Source organism: Ambystoma mexicanum, chromosome 2p, assembly GCF_040938575.1.
Source record: "Ambystoma mexicanum isolate Mex_15411 chromosome 2p, UKY_AmexF1_1, whole genome shotgun sequence".
NCBI lineage: Eukaryota > Metazoa > Chordata > Amphibia > Caudata > Ambystomatidae > Ambystoma > Ambystoma mexicanum.
Genome location: NC_090923.1, coordinates 318,702,489 through 318,721,851, shown reverse-complemented (window position 1 = coordinate 318,721,851; position 19,363 = coordinate 318,702,489).

Below are 19,363 nucleotides of genomic sequence, written 5' to 3'. Positions count from 1 at the left end.
GTCAGTGGCCATGGCTAAAGGCCATAGCTAGTGTCTATCAATATGTCAGAATATACAGTCAGCACAGCCAAATGCCGTTGTCACTGGCTAGTATTGTGTTGAAGAGCATGGCTAGTGGCTCGTTAGTGTATATGATATACAGTGAGCACAATCCAAGGCCATAGCTAGTGGCTGGTTAGTGTTGTGTAATATACAGTGGGCATGCACGAAGGTCATTGCTTGTTGCATTTTTTTAAATTTACACTGTACATGGCCAAAAGATGTACAGATTGCTGAGGGTCAAAGGCCATGGCTAGAGGACCATTTATATGTTAGAATATATAGTGTGCATAGTCAAAGATTGTGGCCACTGGCAAGTATTGTGCTAAAGTCCATGGCAAGTGCCTGTTCATTGTCTATAATATACAGTGGACACTGTTGAAAGCTGCATCCGCTGGTAAAGGCCAAAATCTATGGTTGGTAGCTTGTTAGCGTTTTAAAATATGCAGTGCACATAGGTGAAGGTTGTCACCACAGTCCATAACTGAAGGCCTTGGCTGGCACCCATTCATGTGTTAGAGAGGGGTAATCAGTCTTTTGTTCTACTATTATATTTCTCTTGTATGCTTCCCACTTTGCGTTAGACTCCCCAACAACAACAAAAAATAGGGAAGTACCCAAAAAATGTATTACTCTTAAAATATATTTGGCCATGCACACTTACCATGACTGAAGCCCATGCTTAATGCCAGTTACTGTTGTAATGTAATTAGTGATGTCATCGGTGATGTTATCTGTGATGTCCTCATTGTGTTCATAGTCTGTGCAACAGGGGATACGAAGTTAAGGTGACTTTAGCTGAATTTCCAGGGTTTTAAGGTACCGTCAACTAAAGGTTTTTGCCTGAATTTAAATGGTTTTGTTTCAATGTATTGCTCACCTTAATGTTCCTGCAGCTAAAGTTTATTAAATATTAAAAATACAAACAATTACACTAAGCAAAACACTGTATTGTGTCTACAAATAAAAATAAAAGGCAATTTGACAAGGACGTTTATAAAATACTTACACGCATGTGTACTGCTCTTGCACCATTATCAACACAGCAGCGGTTTTCAATGCTGCACACTGCTAAGCTTCCCCACCATTAGTGAGCACATTTAGGAGGATTCAGTTAAATTTTCCCTCCTATACCGGCATTTGAAATCGCTCCAGTTTTGCTCACTGGGAACCGCACCATCATCAACACGACAGCGGTTTTCACTGCTGCACACTCCTAAGTTTTGCCACCATTAGTGAGCACATTTAGGAGGATTTAGTTACATTTTACCTTTTAAATCATCAATCGCACCACCATGCGTTTGACACCACCTCTTAAATTATTCAGGCCTCTTTTGTTAAACGCACGCATACTGAGACCTCTTGCTTCAGGACTTCCTTGAGGCAACACAACCATCTACCTCACTATTTAAGTTGCACTCCTGGCGCCTATGACAAATTATTACCTTCTAGCAGGCAGCCAGAGACATTTGCCTTTCATGCATTAAGGTCACCACGTACTCACCTGATTTATTTCTATCTTAATCCAGCTCCTGTCATCTGACTTTTGCAGATCGCTCCCCAGCTAAAATCCAATACTGCTGTATCAAGACTTAAACCGAGGTGTCTACTTACCTGAACATGGTAGGTCCATGGTTTTGCAGCCCCCTTTTCTTTACTAATTGACATCACCTCTTCCACACTAACCCAGTCCCCGTTCAACTCTAGGTGGACGCGCATCTTACTCAACATCGTCCAGACCACTCCTTACTGTTCTGAAGACCGTTCGGTACAACCTAGCAGTGCTGCTTGACTCTATACAGCCACTGCCATTTGCCATCAATACCGAACCAGAAACACCTACCTGTGTGTTGACAATGTTAACGTATTGTTATCTTAAACAATACATGTAATAAATTGTCACTCTGCCTACTAACCCACGAATATGCAGACTACAATGTGCTTAATGATGCATATCTTTGGTGCTCCAACACTTTCTGTAAATATGTCTTCTTTTGATTTAGTTAAATAAAACCTTTCTTTTGCTATTTTCGCATTTCAAGGTGATTTGTCTATTTGAGCTAGTAACCATCTAGCTCTGCTGCATTTCCTATGTCACGCCTTTGGTTAGGGTAGCCTTTGACTCTATTTTCTCTCCCACTATATTTAAAAATACATATTTACAACACAACTACCCATATAGATGAAGATATATATATAAATATATATGTGTTTAAAGAATCTTCATACCAAAGTACGCGAGGTGGACTGCATTCCCAGAGCAGCTGGGGATCAAGTGTCCTTACAGCAACAAGAAGACACAACACATTAGGTCCCAGAAACAACTCATATTTTATTTTTAGTGTGCTGAGCGATGGTAAGAAGCTGATGAAAAGACAATGCTTTTAAAATGTTGTACCTGCGTCTACCAAGTATTTATATGCAGCTGCATACAGCAATGGCTGGGGAAAGGGGGCAAACCTGTGTGTATAAATTGAGCCAATAGAAAGTCGATATCCTTCAATGCGGCTATGCATCTTTGCGCATAATATATCAGCCAATCAAACCGCATGCTGCAGTTCCGCACTTACATGTCACTCCTATACGCGTCAACAAACTATCCAATCAGACACGATTACATATCGACGTGAGTACGCTCATGTCATTTCAGGAAACCCACGTTTAACGCATCAGCCAATCACAACCCGCACTGAGACTCTGTGTCTGCATGTGGGCTTTATACACGTCAACGAACCAACCAATCACAAGTAGAGCTCAATCGACGCGACTATTCGCACGCCATATGATGACAACCGCGCATACAAGTCTGTCCAATCAGAGAGTCTGCAGTTGCGAATAATCACCACACCCACAAAAAATCACTTTTCATTAATCATTGATTTTTGTACATGCAGTGAAAAGGTTTCTGAGTAGCTGCAAGCACTTTTGACACTGTACTCTTTCAACTCTTTATACTTTTCACCCAATTTTCCTCTACTCCTATTTTTCTTTGTCTTGTGATTTGTTTGGCTTGTCTATTTTTTCTCCTTAGTTTATTATTTTCATTTAAAAAACAAACATTTTCATTTTTTGCAGCATTATCTTTATTTCGTGTTGTCATTTTTATTATTTTATATTTTCCTCCCCGGTCAGACATATCAACATGTCTGACCCAGAGAATAGGAGCAGTGAGCACATGTCTAACCAGGAGAATAGGAGCAGTGATGATGACGTCATAATTTGGGTTCCGAATCCTTCACCACCAAGAAAGAGACAAACTGGTATAAAAAAAAAACTGCAGACAGTTGGTGCTTCTTCACAGTAAAGGAACACTGTTCGAGAAAAGAGGTGGAGGACGTAACAAAACTCTATGCCGTGGACCTTCCGATGTTCTATCTCAAAGTCTAGAGACATCGGTAATGATAAACGATCTGGTGCGAGTCCACTGGGATGATGTCGACGATGATTACCGGAAAGCCCATGAACACCACAAAAGAAAGATGCACGGGGCCCGTTCCTTGCACAGACAAGCATCAGCAGCACCTGCAGATCCTGCCTCAACCAGTTCATCACCAATGCCAATTGGAAATGCACCGTCTACATCGGCAGTGGTATCCACAACACTGACTCCTATTTTACTGACACCCGATCTAAGCATGATGTAAGTCATGTGTAAAGATGCTGCAAATGGGTAGTCCAGGGAGATGCCACAATTCAGCAATGGCTGCAGATAATAGCCTAACATCAGGCTACCTGTCATGCTTATTTTTAGTTTTAAAGTGGCCATTATTTTCCTCCCATTCTTTCTTAAAAAATATAAATAAAAAGAATTTACAAAAAATTTAAATGTTGGATTTTATTTTAATTCCCTTTGTTATATGTTTCTCCTTTATGTATTTTTCTCCCCTGTTCCATCCCCCGCCTTTCACTGGCTACCTTTTATGTTACAAAAATAGATAAAATTGAACACAGACTGCGTAAATCAATATCTATTGCAATATATTTTATGCAGTTCCGAAGCTCGAAATTGCCATTTCTTGCTTGTAGCTGCGGTTAATAGAGGCATTTATGCGCAGGTAAAAGCACTCCAGCCGTTGTTCACCTGTGCTATTCATTGGCTAATACAGTAGCTACGCCTAGAAATGTTTTTGTAATATGCATTACCCATATATAGTGATCAACATTCTTACCAAATACCTTAATAGATGCTTGACTCTTTCTTTCATATTTGATCTGTAAAAGAAAATGAAATATACTTCATATTAATTCTAAATGCCATTTACAATGGACACTATCACCAGCAGAGTTTTCACGATTGTATTCCAAGTACACAACCATTACCAAGTTGTATTCATTAATCACTCTGTTTAGGAAAAAAACTTCTCATTAAAGAAAAGAAAAACCTCTGTTCTGCTATTTTAAATATTCAACAGTCAAGTTATTATGAACTAGTTTTTGCATCACCAAATTCGAAAAAGAATTTCCTACAACATCCATAGTTCGTACACTAATAAATGCATTTAAGTAAAATGCACAAATGTTACGAAACTATACAAACATTACTTTATACCACATTTTCCAGATTAGTTTATGCAACCTTCACCAGGAAACCAAGACATACAGCATAACCATGTCTTCAGTTTTACTAAGAAATAAATGAAGAAATGCCAACACTGTAACATTATTTCCAGTATTCATCTTTTTAAATTATAGTCATACCTATATTATAAATAATACGTAGAAAATAAAAACTGTTGTGAATAAAGATATTAATACTTAGCCAAAACTACACTAATAACCTGACACATGTCATTTCCATACTCCTTATACAATCTGTGTGTGTCTTTTGTTTGGCCATCTACACACAGAAGATTCAGAAGTTCATAATGACATTTCATATTATAGATGCCATATTTTCAAAAATTGTAAAACTCTAAATTACTATATAAACTTTTCAAGCGCTAATACTGCTACACAATGTTAAAACCTAGTTTACTACACCACAATGTATTCTAATTTATAACAATTATATCTACATTATTATTACTTAACTTCTTTTATAATTTGGTGTGTGTCCTTTTTCTGGCCACCTACACACCTTAGAAACTAATCATGATAATCATAAACCTATCGTACAAAATTAAAGAACATTCATGATTTAATGACTGAATAGATTATTTGACCTTTCTAAGAACTCCACACTGGACATAGCACATATTTCTACATTTGACAAACGAACCTGTTCAGTAAGTTATTTTGATTTTGAATGTTAATAGCACTATACATTTTTATATCTACCACCTACTGTTTACTTTGTTTCATATGTAAACAGTCATCAGCTTCTACACTCCCACACACTCAAAATAATGTACATGAAAAATGTATGTAACCTAGCACTTATAGGAAACACTTGTACATATTAAATCACACAGTGTTTTATACAATACATCAAAACTAGAAAATAGCTGAATGCTATTTTCCCTTCTAAGTTATGTAATCTTCACAATATTACCTCTACTTTTGTTTGGAACTGTTTTAAAAATAAATCCTAGTAGGAATCCATATCCTACTTTACATAAAACACTTATCAGCCTATTTTTCTATTTCAAATGTTTATTTTGCATTTTTATATTCGCACATATATTTTAAAACTTTGCCTCTAACAACATGTAAGCATTCTTTAAACCATTTGGCAATCTAGCTCGATGATGATCCAACCCATTCAAATCACCATTAATTTGGAGTCCATAGGACTCCATTGGGGATGTTGGCAGAATTACCACTAGCGGAATTACCGCTGTAGTAATTCCACTGATTTTGCCAATATTTTGTCGGAAAGTGGGAGGATTTACTTCCAGCATGATACTGGAGGTAAATCCCCCACTTCAGGGCAAAACTCATAGTATGGCGGAGAGGGAAAATTTACGCAATTCCGTTAGCACCACCGTATTCCCGCACAGCCATACTTGTAATGAGCCCCCTAACCAGCTATGCACCACGGGAGGATAGCCCGGCGGCAATGTGCTTGTCTTGGAATCAAGAAAACTGAGCAGCATAGATTTGGTACCCGGTCCCAAGTTTAGCGGTTGGGCTTCAACATGAAGCACAATATAAAAGCCCCAATTACATATTTTTCTTTTCATGTCTATCTGGATGCAATTTGCCTTGATAGAGTCACCCCTGAAGTGTCACACTGAGCCAAATCCCTGGGCTTCATTGTTGACAGTAGAGTTTCCTTCCAAAAGCACATAGCCAAAAAGGCAAAAAACACACGGCTACAGATCCACACACTCTGCAAAATCACCCCTTCATTCCCCCAACCGAATTCTATATGGTGTTCCAAAACCTTATAATCTCACAGATTGAGATAGGAAATGTCCTCCTTACAGGGCTTCCAGCCACGGCCCTGGTCCTCCTCAAAACTGCACACCACACTGCATCCCACCTCATTACAGGTGTACACACATTTGACTGTATCTCTCCAACACCGTGCATGCTTCACTGGCTGGCGCCCTGCTCCAGGACCATATTCAAAATTGCATTATATCACCAACAAAGCAGTCTCAAATGGAACAACAACATACTTGGCGGCTAATCTCCACATCTTGAGGCTCTTGCACCTCACATAGCAAAACTAGCAAAAGGCTGCAAAACAAAAGGTAGCAAACTAGCCCGCATTGAGAAGACTCATAAGCAGTCCTCTTGCCATGCCCCCACCATCTGGAGCTCAGTCCCGGTAGGGGCCTGAAAATGCTCCTCCCATCCACCAATTCCGCAAAACACCAAAATCATGCTCATTCAACAATACCTGCCGAAGGCACAAAAATCACTCTCACCCTCCACCAACAGTAATGCATTACTGTATAAAATGCCAAGGCCAATTCTGGCACAATGCTGATTTAAAGCACTCGCTGCTCTTGGGCTAGGTTTACACGATTAGCAATAAATTAAAATAACATATATGTTTTTTCCCCAGTGCTAGTTTTGATGCTTAGTGCTTCACACAGGTGGGGACCTCCTGAATCATTTTGTCAGTGAGGATGGTGAGTTTACCCTCAGAGAACCTTACTTTCCATCAACATCCTTCCTCTCCAGAGCCTAAAGGTCCCTGTTTATGGTTCATTTTTGGTTGAGGGCAGCCAGGAAAGAGGGATGCAAGTGGGTTTTGTTTTATTAAAAAATAAAAAATATTTTGGGGCTGCCAGGGTGTTTCCCGCATATTCGATGTGATAATGTGCCTGCAAATCACATTTTTTGGAGACATTTTTGCAGGGACATTATCACATAGAACCGATTTTCCGTGGCTGCTGAACATTTGTAAATTGAAAAAATAAATGTACATGTGTGATATAGTTATATTTTACAGCCTGAATAATACGCATTACTTAATGCGGGCATAACTATGCTTAAAAACTGCTTGGTTAAGCAGAGCACTGTCAGACAGCTATTGAATAAAGCCTGGATGTTATCCATCTCCGCATATGTAATTCTTAAAATATAATGAGATGTTCATGAGCATTCTCATTATGCTAATCCAGATCCCTTCAGGACCATTGGAGAGAAAAGCAAAAACTGACAGATCGAATTTATGGCTAAGCAGGAGTCACTACCAGACTCACATGTCGGAAGAGCATGTTGGGTCTGGAAAAATGCTTTGTTCCTAAGCTTTTGAGCCGTTCGTCAGACATGTAAAGCTTGCTCGTGTTTAATTAAACTGCGAAAAAATGTATTATTACAAAATGAATGTGAAAAAGAGTCAAACGTAAATCCTTGCCTGGTAAAAAGATGAGTCGACATTTTTAAAGCCCTTCTTTATAGCCATGTGTGCATCCAGAAAGTAATAAGCACACGTGTGTGAATCTATATATAATGTACACACTTTTTGTTGTTAGGATTGTTGTCCCCAGTCCATTCTCTACTTTTATCTTAGTTACCATTGCAAAAGAATGGCTCCACTCTCTGTTGTTCTCAATATGTGTAGTGATACTGATCGAAGCCTTGACCTTCTTGATTGTTCAATAACAGCAAATACAGTTTGTTTGGTGTACTTGGTGCATATGGATAGGTGGGTCTATTCGGGAGAGTAGCTGGATATGTGGTTTGCGACATGCGTTGGGTTTGCACCTTTGGGCGCATGATTAGAGTATGTCTGGTTGTATAAGTGTAGGGATGTCTTCTTGGAGTTGAATACAGTGGTGAATCAGTGTAGCAATGGCGCCTGTGTCATCAGGTTTCAACCTAAAACGTTTATGTGCCAGAAACTCAGTATTATGTCCAGGTACGCTTTGTAAAGGTCACAAGGGGTGCTCAAACGTACCAGAGTAAAGTGAACATTTTCTGGCAGCTTTGCCCCTTCCTGGGTATTCTTGCAAGATTTCCCAAGGGTCTGTCTTTGCAGCAAGGCCATGGCAGGATTCCAGGGCAGCGGAAAAGCCAGTGACTTGGGATGGAAGTTCGACTAGTCATGCAGAGGCCCACGCCATTGTAAAACAGTTTCACGGGCTTTTAAAATGTGCGTCTTGCTTCCTGTTACTTTGTAAGTTTTGTTGTGGGACGAGTATTGGAGTGCTTCAGAACATATTCTTTAGGTACCCTTTCTAATCTTCCGTTTTTACCCTTACTCCTTTTTAAATGTTAAAAAAGAAGGTATCCATGTTTTCTTTGTGCAACCCCTAAAATAAACAAGCCAAAAATGTTCTTAACACCTTTCCTCTGTAAAGTTTACAGATAAACCTTCGTGGGTGAACGCAAGACATCTTCTGGGGCATTGCTCATTTGATGGAATGCCAGTTGCAGAAGATAAGGAGCTAGACTACTACTAATGTTCCATGTTGGAGTTTGAGGGAGTCAGCCAGCCTGAGGAGGAGGAGCAGAAAAAGGTTCAGATGAAATGTGAGGTGGGGAGAAAGTGGTTGAATAGGAGAAGATGCTAGTTGAGGAAGGGGAGATGATAGTTAAGGAAGGATAAAGGTTAGTTGAGGAAGGGGAGTAGGAGCATCAACAAGGGAGGCCGTGACTACCAATCTGGAGGTGGTTGTGGTAGAGTACCTTTAAATTGAGCTTGATGTAATCCAGTAGCAGGGGGTGGTGCATGCAGTCAATCTGGTGATTAGGAATTTCATATATTTGAAGGGTAATTTAAAACCTCAACCCCTAACCTAGCCAATTATCAAGCTTAGATGGTTACAATGGTAAGGCTGAGGCCAATCTCAAATATTAATGTGACTAATGCTGGAGCAACATAGTGTAAGAACTATTCATGAAGGCACTCCATGTCCACATGAATGTGAAGCTAGACATATACCTGGACACCCCTATACTCCTCTAATGATACCTGCTGTCCCTGTGGGCACCACAACACAGCCAATGGGCACAGACAAAACACCCTGAAAACCTTCATATCCTGCAATGCAAATTTGCCATTTGCTGGAGTAGAATTCAAGAAGTAAATCCTTATGCCACAACATTATTGAAGAAGTATCTGCCCATCTTCGAGCCAACCTGTGGCTAGTTGACTCATCTACACTACAGTCACAAGAACCATAAGAGTATAGGATTTGTATAACAAATGTATCTTTACAACCGCATCTGTGGAATAAAGATGGTGGTGGTGTGCAGAAGTCACTTTTGGATAAGGGCTTGGTAATGTGAGGTCTGTCAAAAACTATTCTTCTTCATTTCCCTTTTTGAGACAAAATATTTTAGGACCGAAATGGATGAACTGATCAAGTTGACAGCTGAGAAATCACAGCCAAGGGCACCTGCCACCAGAGGAGGAAAATACAAAATTAAACTATGGGATACGGGAAGAGGCGGTGCGGCAGTCTTCATCTACAGATTTTCCACTAGTACTTCCATGACTTCCTGACAATAAAAGCATGACTGGACTTGCTCTGTATCATCATTTATTTGAGACAAAAATCCCAGATGGTATCGCTTTCTCCTATTTTCTTAAGTATGGAAGGGGGTATTGTTAGACACGTGGGTCCTGAAAGCAGTGTGGTATAGCTGTGCTATGGAGGTGACTTTGTTAGCACCAGTCTCAACTCTCATAATTACCCCCAGCATCTTACAAAGAGAAGAGAATTGACTCCAGGAATAGAGTGTTTTGCTTCAGAAGAATGCTGATGGCCCAGTAACCCCAGAGCGTTTTTTCCCACACAGTGTTTGGTCCCCGACCCATCAGGAGATGTTCCAACAGGTGTGGTCCAGTCCTAAAGGACTTGACCCAAAACGTGTCTTGTCTTGATCATATAATGGTTTCAATCAACTCAAATATCTATTGATCTGACTTGCGTGCTGATTCTAAGTGCATAGCTAAATGCATGATTTGATTCAAACACAGCTCGAACTGACTCAAAGAATATAGGTTAAAACGGTGGAAGGATGTCATCCAGTTACTAGCTCGAGACGAAGCAACACAATTCAAGCAAATAGGCAGACATTGGCTAAACGTGCGTTGAAAGAGCTTGAGCTATAAAAGCCATTGGATGACATATTCTGCTTCCTGTTTTAATTTGACCCAAAATTGCTTGTTCATTTCAGTTTAAAACTATACATATTTGTAAAGGTTATAGTCTATTGATCCACAATGTGACCATTTTAAAAATTCTCAACCAAGTATAAATAATCAAACAGGCTGAAATTCAGAAACATCGTAGTTGCTAATCAGTGTAAAAAAACGTATACTGCTTGAATCTAACAGACTATATTGATAATCATGTCTTTCCGTCTGCTCCCTCCCTGTTCAGATTTGGCTCCATCTGAGGCCTAGCAATATATCGATATGTGTTTGGTTATAGTTCAAAAGTATATGGTAATTTCTCAAATTAAAAATATAATGTTCAATAGCCAACTTGTACTAGGAATTTCAAATTAGTGCATGAGTCTTTGACTTATTTCATGCGCTTGCTCCAACTGGTTTGAATTATTTGAGACATTTGTGTTCAGTGTACTTTTCAGCCATGTCAAACATACCAATGTTCGACATGTTATCAACCTAAAGAGAGTGACCAGATATATGAGCATTATCCCAACCAGGATGGCAACACTTCAGTCAATAATCCCAATTGTCATTTCAGTGGACCCTGAGGATGCCAAACTACATGGGCCCTTCACATAAGAGCTTGGTCAGGTTTCTGAGGCTAATAGCACATTATAAATTCACGGAATTGCCATTCCGATTAAAGTCTGGTGCTTATTTTCTTTTGTTAAATACTGTTCCTCTTGGTTGGTATACGACATGCTGTCAACATCTTCCTTCATACATATCTGGCTCATCCAAGCCTTCCTGAATCTCCTGGCCTCCATTAACAACTGAATGATCTCCACCACGTTTACCACGATTGGCTGGAGGCCGATTATTAGGGAAAAAGTCTTGTACCCAAAGATTGGTTGGAATTCATGAGATCCTATTTCACCCAAAGGAGGGACATGTCTACCTCTCAGTAGAAGGAGCTGTGAAACTCCACAGGAAGCTGGCCAACCGTCTGGTCTTGAATGCTGCTCCCACACACAATTGGCTCTGAGGCCATGGATTTATGTTGGCAGGAGTGTTTGTAGTCAGGTGGGCCAAGTAGAATATGAAGTCTCTGTTTGCTTATATTTTAGCACATTGGAAACCAGTTCCTGAGATCATCTGCAGATCTGCCTTAGTATCCAGTGATAGTTGCACCCCCATCTCTGGCCATCCTCACCACATAAACCAGCACCAAGGGATGTTCAGAGAGACTCCCTCAGCAGGAACTTTCACTTCTCAGTTCACATGGCCTCCATTCTTGGCATGATCAATGGCATCTGTTGGAGGTTTTGGACTACCCCAACTGCTGCAATTCATGGATTTTAGTTGCACTGACTCGGATCATCTTAACACTGTCCTCACTAAGCTTGTTTGCTGAATTTCAAGAGTTTTGTTATACTATATCATCTCCAAGGCCTGCTAGCCATGTTGTTCAATTACTAAAAAAGGCAAATGCCAACTGCCCATGGCCTTCGGCCATGGCCTACATCCTGCTGATATGTAATTAACCAGATCCCACCAGCTTTAGCCTTAGACTAAGTGCAGCGGCCACATCCTTCAGCCCCCTCCACTGTCCACATTGCAAAAAATTAGGCAAAAAGACAGGGGGCCACTGGTCACACACTATCGCTGGCTCTACTATGCTCAAAAATGTGCCAATTTCAAGTTTGCTGGATTTCTAGGATTTTATTTTTTTACCTGGGAACAGTGTGAGCCTTTTTCCCACTCTTCCATGTATTTTGATGTGTGTTTTACTTTTGTGTTCTTTGGATATGAAGTTTTAAAAGAACTCAATAGGCATCATCTTTTTCTGTGTGCAGTGGCACAGGGGTGTCTTTCAGACTTCCCAAGGTTTAAATACCTTCTCTGGGACTGACTGCTGTCTACTGACTACTGTCTCCCAGAGCATGTAAAGTTAAATTGACTTTACTAGTCTTTTTAAATTTACAGACCCAACACAGACTATCTTCCTATAAAGGGCTGGACGGGTTGCTTAGCTTCCCCTGAGTCTAAACACTCATGTACAGTCAAATGTTACCCTTTCCCACTTGAAATGGCTGGTGGCAGTGGTTTTAAAAAACTAGCATGATTTTTCCCGACTGCAAACACTGGTAGCTAAAAATCGGTTCAGCCATGTTTTCCAATATGGCTCCCAAGACCTATCTGTAAAAACAGAAACCGGTCAACTTTTTTCGCCATTTCTTTTTGGAAAGGTTCTTCTTGTGTTTGTCTCTGTGCGCCAAACCAGGTTTGGTCCCTTTATTCGTTAGCCTTTGGCAGGCTTCAGTGCTGAAGCCCTCCTCTGGTGCCTGAGTGTCTGGGGTGGACAGGATGTGAGGGAGGTGCCCGAAACTACCTGTGCTTAGTCTCCTAGTAAACCTGAATGCACTTTGGTATGATTGGCAGGGGCTGTGTGAGTGACATCCAGGCTGGAATGAATGGGGCAAAAATGTTTAAATTCAGGTCTCTGGGACTTAGAAAGCAGAGTCGATCACTGGAACGAAAGAACCAAAGAGGAGCTAAAGGAAGATGACTGCTGCAACTCCTGGTCCACCGGTGAAGCCCTGCTGCAGCTCCGAATTGCCTGAAACTTCATCGACAGAGAAGCCCTTCAAGATTAACTTCTTCCCTTGAGTTTGGTGGGAACAACCAACTCGTAAGCCGCCTGGACACCTTCCCCATACTGGTCGAAGTTTCTCCAGAGTGCTGTTGAAAACCGGATAGCCAGTGGGAAGGATAACAGTTCCTGGTCTTTAAGGCACTCACACCGTAAACCGACGTTTTGCCAATCTTGTGGCCTCTTCCAAGGGCAGTGCAGGAACCTCCTGACATCCTCCTTCTTGTCCCCATGACTGAAGCTCAGGAACAGCGAGATATGAAGGAACTGCCAGGAACAACTGCCTCAGCTACAGCTTTTCTTCACGTACAAGGTACTGTGCAAGTGCGGTGCAGAACTCTGCTCGGCCGCAGTGATAGTTTGTGAAACTTTCCCGACTTTGAAGGCTTGTCCTTCCCTAAACCAACATCTAATTTTTCGTCTGACCAAATTCTTCTAAGAACCGTGGCAAAGACTTAACCGTTTACTACCAGAACTGTGCTTCCCTATAGAAGACTCCATTGACTTTGGCCCAGGCCCATTGAATTGAATTGCTGGTTGTAGTCAACTGAAACCCTTTGCCCTGCCTATGAAAGAATTTGTGCTGTTGATTCTTATAACCTTGTCTTCTTACCCCTTTTTAAAGTAAGTGAAGTGCCATGTTGCTCCCTCTTCAGGAGAGCTGAACTTGTTCAGAAACTGATTGGTTGTGTAATGTAGTGTATTAGATTGTGATATTGAGCTGCTTTTGCTAGTGGAATATTTTCCAAATGACTGTGTAAATACATGTATATTCTTTTACCAGGAAACCTTGAGTAATTGTTGGTTTGAATCACTCTAATTGCTAGTCCTCTGTGTAACCTGTTGTACTGCTCGCTTTACTCTTGAGATAAGTCTGGCTGCTCAGCCACTGCTACCACATTATTGTGTAGTATGGGCTTGTACCAAAGGTGAAATTGTAATGACACTTGCAGTTTAATTGTGTGTAGTGTTCCCAAAGGGTACTGCATATGATTCTGCCTAACACTGGTGTACAGTGGTGAGGATAAAAGTATAGTTGTTACATTTAGAGTGCTACTCTTACCTTTGTTCAAATAACCTTCAAAAGGCTAAACACCACTAGAGAAGCAATTATTTTATCATGGCTGATAAGGATAGCTACAGACAGGAGACCCTAGTCACTTTTACAGTTGATCAATTGAGATAAATGTGTAATGACAGGAATCTCACTGTAAAAGACACAAAGGTTGAACTGATAGAAACGTTGTTGGAGTAGGTCTGAAACACCTACCCCTACAACAAATGTGGAAAATGTTGATGAGGATGATAATGTTTCAGAGGGTAACTCAAATGTTATTGATGAGTTAGATGAGGCAGAAGAGTCTCACAATGTAGGACCTGTTTTACCTCTATCTGCTCAGAGGCCTTAACCTTTGACCACAGGGTCCCGATCGGGTCCAACACTTAGTCCTGAATTTGTCTCTCTGGAAAGGATTATCCTAGAATTGGAATTTAAAAGAATCCAAGCCCAAACTGAAAGCAAACATCAAGAACTTAAGCTCAGAGAAATGGAGCTGAATCATGCACTTGAAATGAAAAAGTTGTCTCTTGAAACTGGTTCTCTCCCAGAGTCTTTTAGGTCTTCCAGTCCTGAGAGGCCTCGCATGCCCAAAGATGAAGTAAGTATGTATGAGGTTAAGCTTGATATTTTGGATTGGTTGGCTGCTTTTTAATATAACCATGGCATTCAAGACATTACAGGGAATCAGCTGATTCCTTGGCTTTTTTCTAGGATACCCTCTGCTGCAACTGATGTGGTAATCAAGTTGGGGGATATAGACAGAAAGGAGTATGAAACTGAATCTAGCTTCAATAGCTAGATTTGGGAAGACCCCTTCCCAGTATCTTAAGAGTTTCAGAACCCTCAAAAAGAATGATGGTACCACTTGGGCTACCTGGGGGACTGAATGTTTGAAAAACTTAGATGGATGGGTTAAGGGTTACAGAGCTAACACTTATGAAGGTATGAGAAATCTGTTTTTGTTGGAATCTTTCTATGATGCCTGCTCTCCTGAGCTGAGACAGCACTTGGTTGACTCTAAGGAAATTGAACCAAAGAAGTTAGCAATGGATGCTGACTTGTGAGTTGCCAACAGGGCTACTCACAAGGATTCTGGGGCAACTCAAAAATTGGATGAGGGGAAGCAGCACAAGAAAGATACCAAAGAGAATTCAAATACCTCCAATCCAAAAGAGGGCCACAAACATAACAAGGGTAAACCCCAAGGGAAACCAAATCAGGCTAGTGTACCTTCTGGGGACAAACCAGAAGGAGGTCAGAACAAACCCCCATTCATAAATACATTTGGTAAATGTTATGCTTGTGGGTCAACTGATCATGGGAAAGGGGATCCCAGATGTAAGGGTAAACCTTCAGGGGTCCACACTGTCTCCTTAGCTTTCTCCCCAGTGGATGAACTACCAATGGCAAGTGGAAACTTTCACTTACTGGCTGAGGAACCCATGAAAGTCTCAGCCAGTTTTTCTTTAGTATCTCTGGGTCTGTGGGAACAACATAACTTAGATGTATATCATTCCATTCCAGATAATACTAAAGAGTATTGCAAAGACAGTGTGCTTGCAAATGGTCAGGAGACCCCTGCCATCAGAGACACTGGGGCTAGCATTACTGTAGTTGATGAATCTTTTTTCAAGGTACAAGGTAGAGGATGTTGCTAAGGAACCCAAATGCCTAACTGAGCTTGCTGGAAGCCCTGTCCAAATTCCTCCACCGTTACCAGCTCTCATCCAGTGCAATGACATCAATGTCATGATACCTGTAAGTGTGCAGATTGCACTACCTGAGAGAGACCTGTTGGGGAATGATTTAAAAACTCTTGGAGTTGTATCAAACACCCCCAGGCCTCCCAGCAAAAGGAAACAGGAGCAGTCTAAGAAAGCCAGAGAGAGTATCTTAAAAGGCTGTGAAGAGGAGATTATAGAGGAAACTATAACTCCCACTGCACAGGATTTACTGACTGCAATTTCAAAAAAGAAGGAGGAAACATGGAAACCTAACACCTCCAGGAAGAAACCAGCCAGCACTCCTGTGCTACCAACAAGACAATCCCAGTGAGGACTGTCCAAAGTCACACCTGTAACTCCTCCACCAGCCGAGGCTGAGTGCTGAGGAATCAGAGCTGGAAGAGGACCTTGCTCCTGTTAGAGATCGGGCCACTGCAGACCGTCCTGAGTTGCAGTCTTTACTGGCAGAAGGTGGACACTGTAGGGCAAATTTCAGCAGAGGTCAAAGAGAGTGTCCTACACTTGAAGGTCTTCGCCAACAGGCAGCTTCCCAGCTGGATGGACAAGAGCCAGGGAAGCATAGGTTGTACTGGAAAGATGGCCTCTTCCACAGTGAACAAACTGAGTCTGTCCCAGGGGACTACAGAAGACCTGTAGTGCCTCTAAAAAACAGACTCCAGTTCCTATAGTTATCCCATGAGATACCTTTGGCTGGTCACTTGAATTTCAAGAAGACCAAGGAAAGGCTCTCTTTATATTTCTACTGGCCTAAATTGGGGTCTGATGTAGATGAGTTCTGTAGGAGCTGCCACACTTGCCAAACCTCTGGCGAGAGTGGAGCCAAGAATGTGGCACCCTTGGTGCCTCTCCCAGTGGTGGGAGTCCCTTTTGAGAGGGTAGGAATTGACATTGTTTGTCACTTAGACCTTTCAACATCTTCAGGAAACAGGTTTATCCTGGTTGTAGTAGACCATGCTACTAGGTATCCTGAAGCCATACCTATGAGTACTGTTACAGCTCAGGCTGTTGCTAAGGCCCTACTTGGTATTTCTACCAGGGTAGGTTTTCCTAAGGAAGCTATATCCCACAGGGGATCTAATTATATGTCCCACTACATGCAGGCCATGTGAAAAGACTGTGGAGTAACTTACAAGTTCTCAACTGCCTACCATCCCCAGACAAATGGATTGGTAGAGAGGATCAACCGTACAATGAAGAGCATGATAGGTGCTTTAGAGGAACCCCTTAGGAGAAAGTGGGACCTTCTACTGCCATGCCTCCTATTTGCTTATAGAGAAGTCCCTCAGGAGGGATTTGGATTTAGTCCCTTTGAGCTTCTCTATGGCCATCCTGTTAGAGGCCCTTTGGCCCTGATTAAGGAGGGGTTGGTGAGTCTTCCTTCCCCCAAGCCAGTGAGAGTCACTGACCATGTGCTAGGTCTCCGGAGGAGAATGTCACACATGATGGCAGAAGCATCAGATAACTTAAAAGCAGGTCAGGCTCTGGTCAAACAATGGCATGACCAGACTGCCAACATGGTTGAGTTTACTCAAGGCCAGCAAGTTTTAGTTATGATTCCTACAAGACCGAGGGCCTTAAAGGACAAGAGGATATGACCCTTCAAGGTTGCGGGAAACCTTGGAGAGGTCAACTATCTGAGGGACTTCGGCAATCTTAAGGAGGCTCCCAGACCCTTTCACACCAACCGTCTAGAAGCTTATGTCTCAAGACCAGAAGTGGGAGCTTTGCTTCTAGCTTCAGCTTAAGAGAAGGAGAAGAGTGAACATCTACCTGACCTACTCGGAGGCCAGCCTTTAGATGAGAAAATAGAAGGAGTCAATCTCTCTTCTAATATGACAGCTGAACAACAGGAGGAGTGCAGGTTTCTGTTAAATCAGATTGCCTCCCTGTTTTCACTATCACCAGGCTTGACCCCTTGGGGCCAGCATGATATTCTCACTGGTGACTGTTTACCTGTTACCATGTCAGACCATGTAAGAACCCGCATAATGGAGGAGGTCAACAACATGCTTGATCTCTGGGTAATAGAGCCATCTACAAGTCCATGGTCTAGTCCAGTTGTACTAGTGCCAAAACCAGGATCCAATGAGTTGAGATCCTGTGTGGACTATAGAGCTTGTAATGCAGTCACAAAGACAGATGCCCACCCTTTACCAAGGACAGATGAACTGGTGGACAAACTTGGTTCAGCCAAGTACCTCAGTACATTTGATCTCACTTCAGGCTATTGGCAAATAGCACTGACAGACCATGCCAAGGAGAAAACTGCATCCTCAACCCGAGCAGACTTCTACCAGTTTAAGGTAATGCCTTTTGGACTAAAGAATGCACCTTCTACATTCCAAAGGATGGTTAATCAAGTTTTAAATGGGATGTAGAACTTCTGCATGGCATAGTTGGATGACATTGCAGTGTTCATCCCTACTTGGAAAGAAGATGTTGACCACTTAGGATATATTGTGTGGGCTCTTGAGCAGGCCCATCTGTCTATAAAGGCAAGTAAGTGTCAAATTGGTCAGAGCAAAGTGATCTACCTTGGACATGAGGTAGGAGGAGGTGAAATCAGGCCATTCCTAGAAAAGTAAAAGCTGTACAAAACTGGGCCACCCCTACTACTCAAACCCAGGTGAGAGCCTTCCTAGGCCTCACTGTTTACTATAGGAGGAACCTCATAGAGAACTATGGGACCATAGATTCTCCATTGAATGTAGTCTCCTCACCCAAATTCCCTAAGAAGGTCAGGTGGAATGAGGAGTGCACTCAAGCATTTGAAGGCCTAAAGAAATCCCTTTGTCAATCTCCAGTCCTAAGAGCTCCTGACTATAAGTAAACTTCATTGTGGAGACAGATGCTTCAAATACAGGTATAGGTGCAGTTCTGAGTCAGCTGGATGAAAAAGGTATGGAGCACCCCATTTGCTTCATCAGCAGGAAGCTGAAGGAACCTGAGACAAGGTGGGCAACCATTGAACGTGAGTGCTTTGCTATTGTGTGGTCACTGAAGAAGTTTAGACCATACTTGTATGGATCTACTTTTGTGATTCAGACCGACCACCAACCCTTGAGATGGTTGATGCAAATGAAAGGGGAAAACCTAAACTACTGAGATGGTCAATCAGCCTGCAAGGGTTTGATTTTACCATTGAAAACAGGTATGAGTGTCACCACCAAAAGGCTGATGGTCTCTCCAGGATGTTTGACAGACTGGACTAAGGAGATTCATCCAGGAGTGGATTAAATCCTCCTGTCCCTTAGTCTGGGGAAGGTGAGTGTTAGGGAGAATTCTCAAAACTGTGCTAATTTCCTTTACCTTTGGAGACCGCCAGCAACTTTGCTGGATTTCTAGGATTTGATTTTTTACCTGGGAAGAGTGTGAGCCTTTTTTTTCCCACTCTTCCATGTATT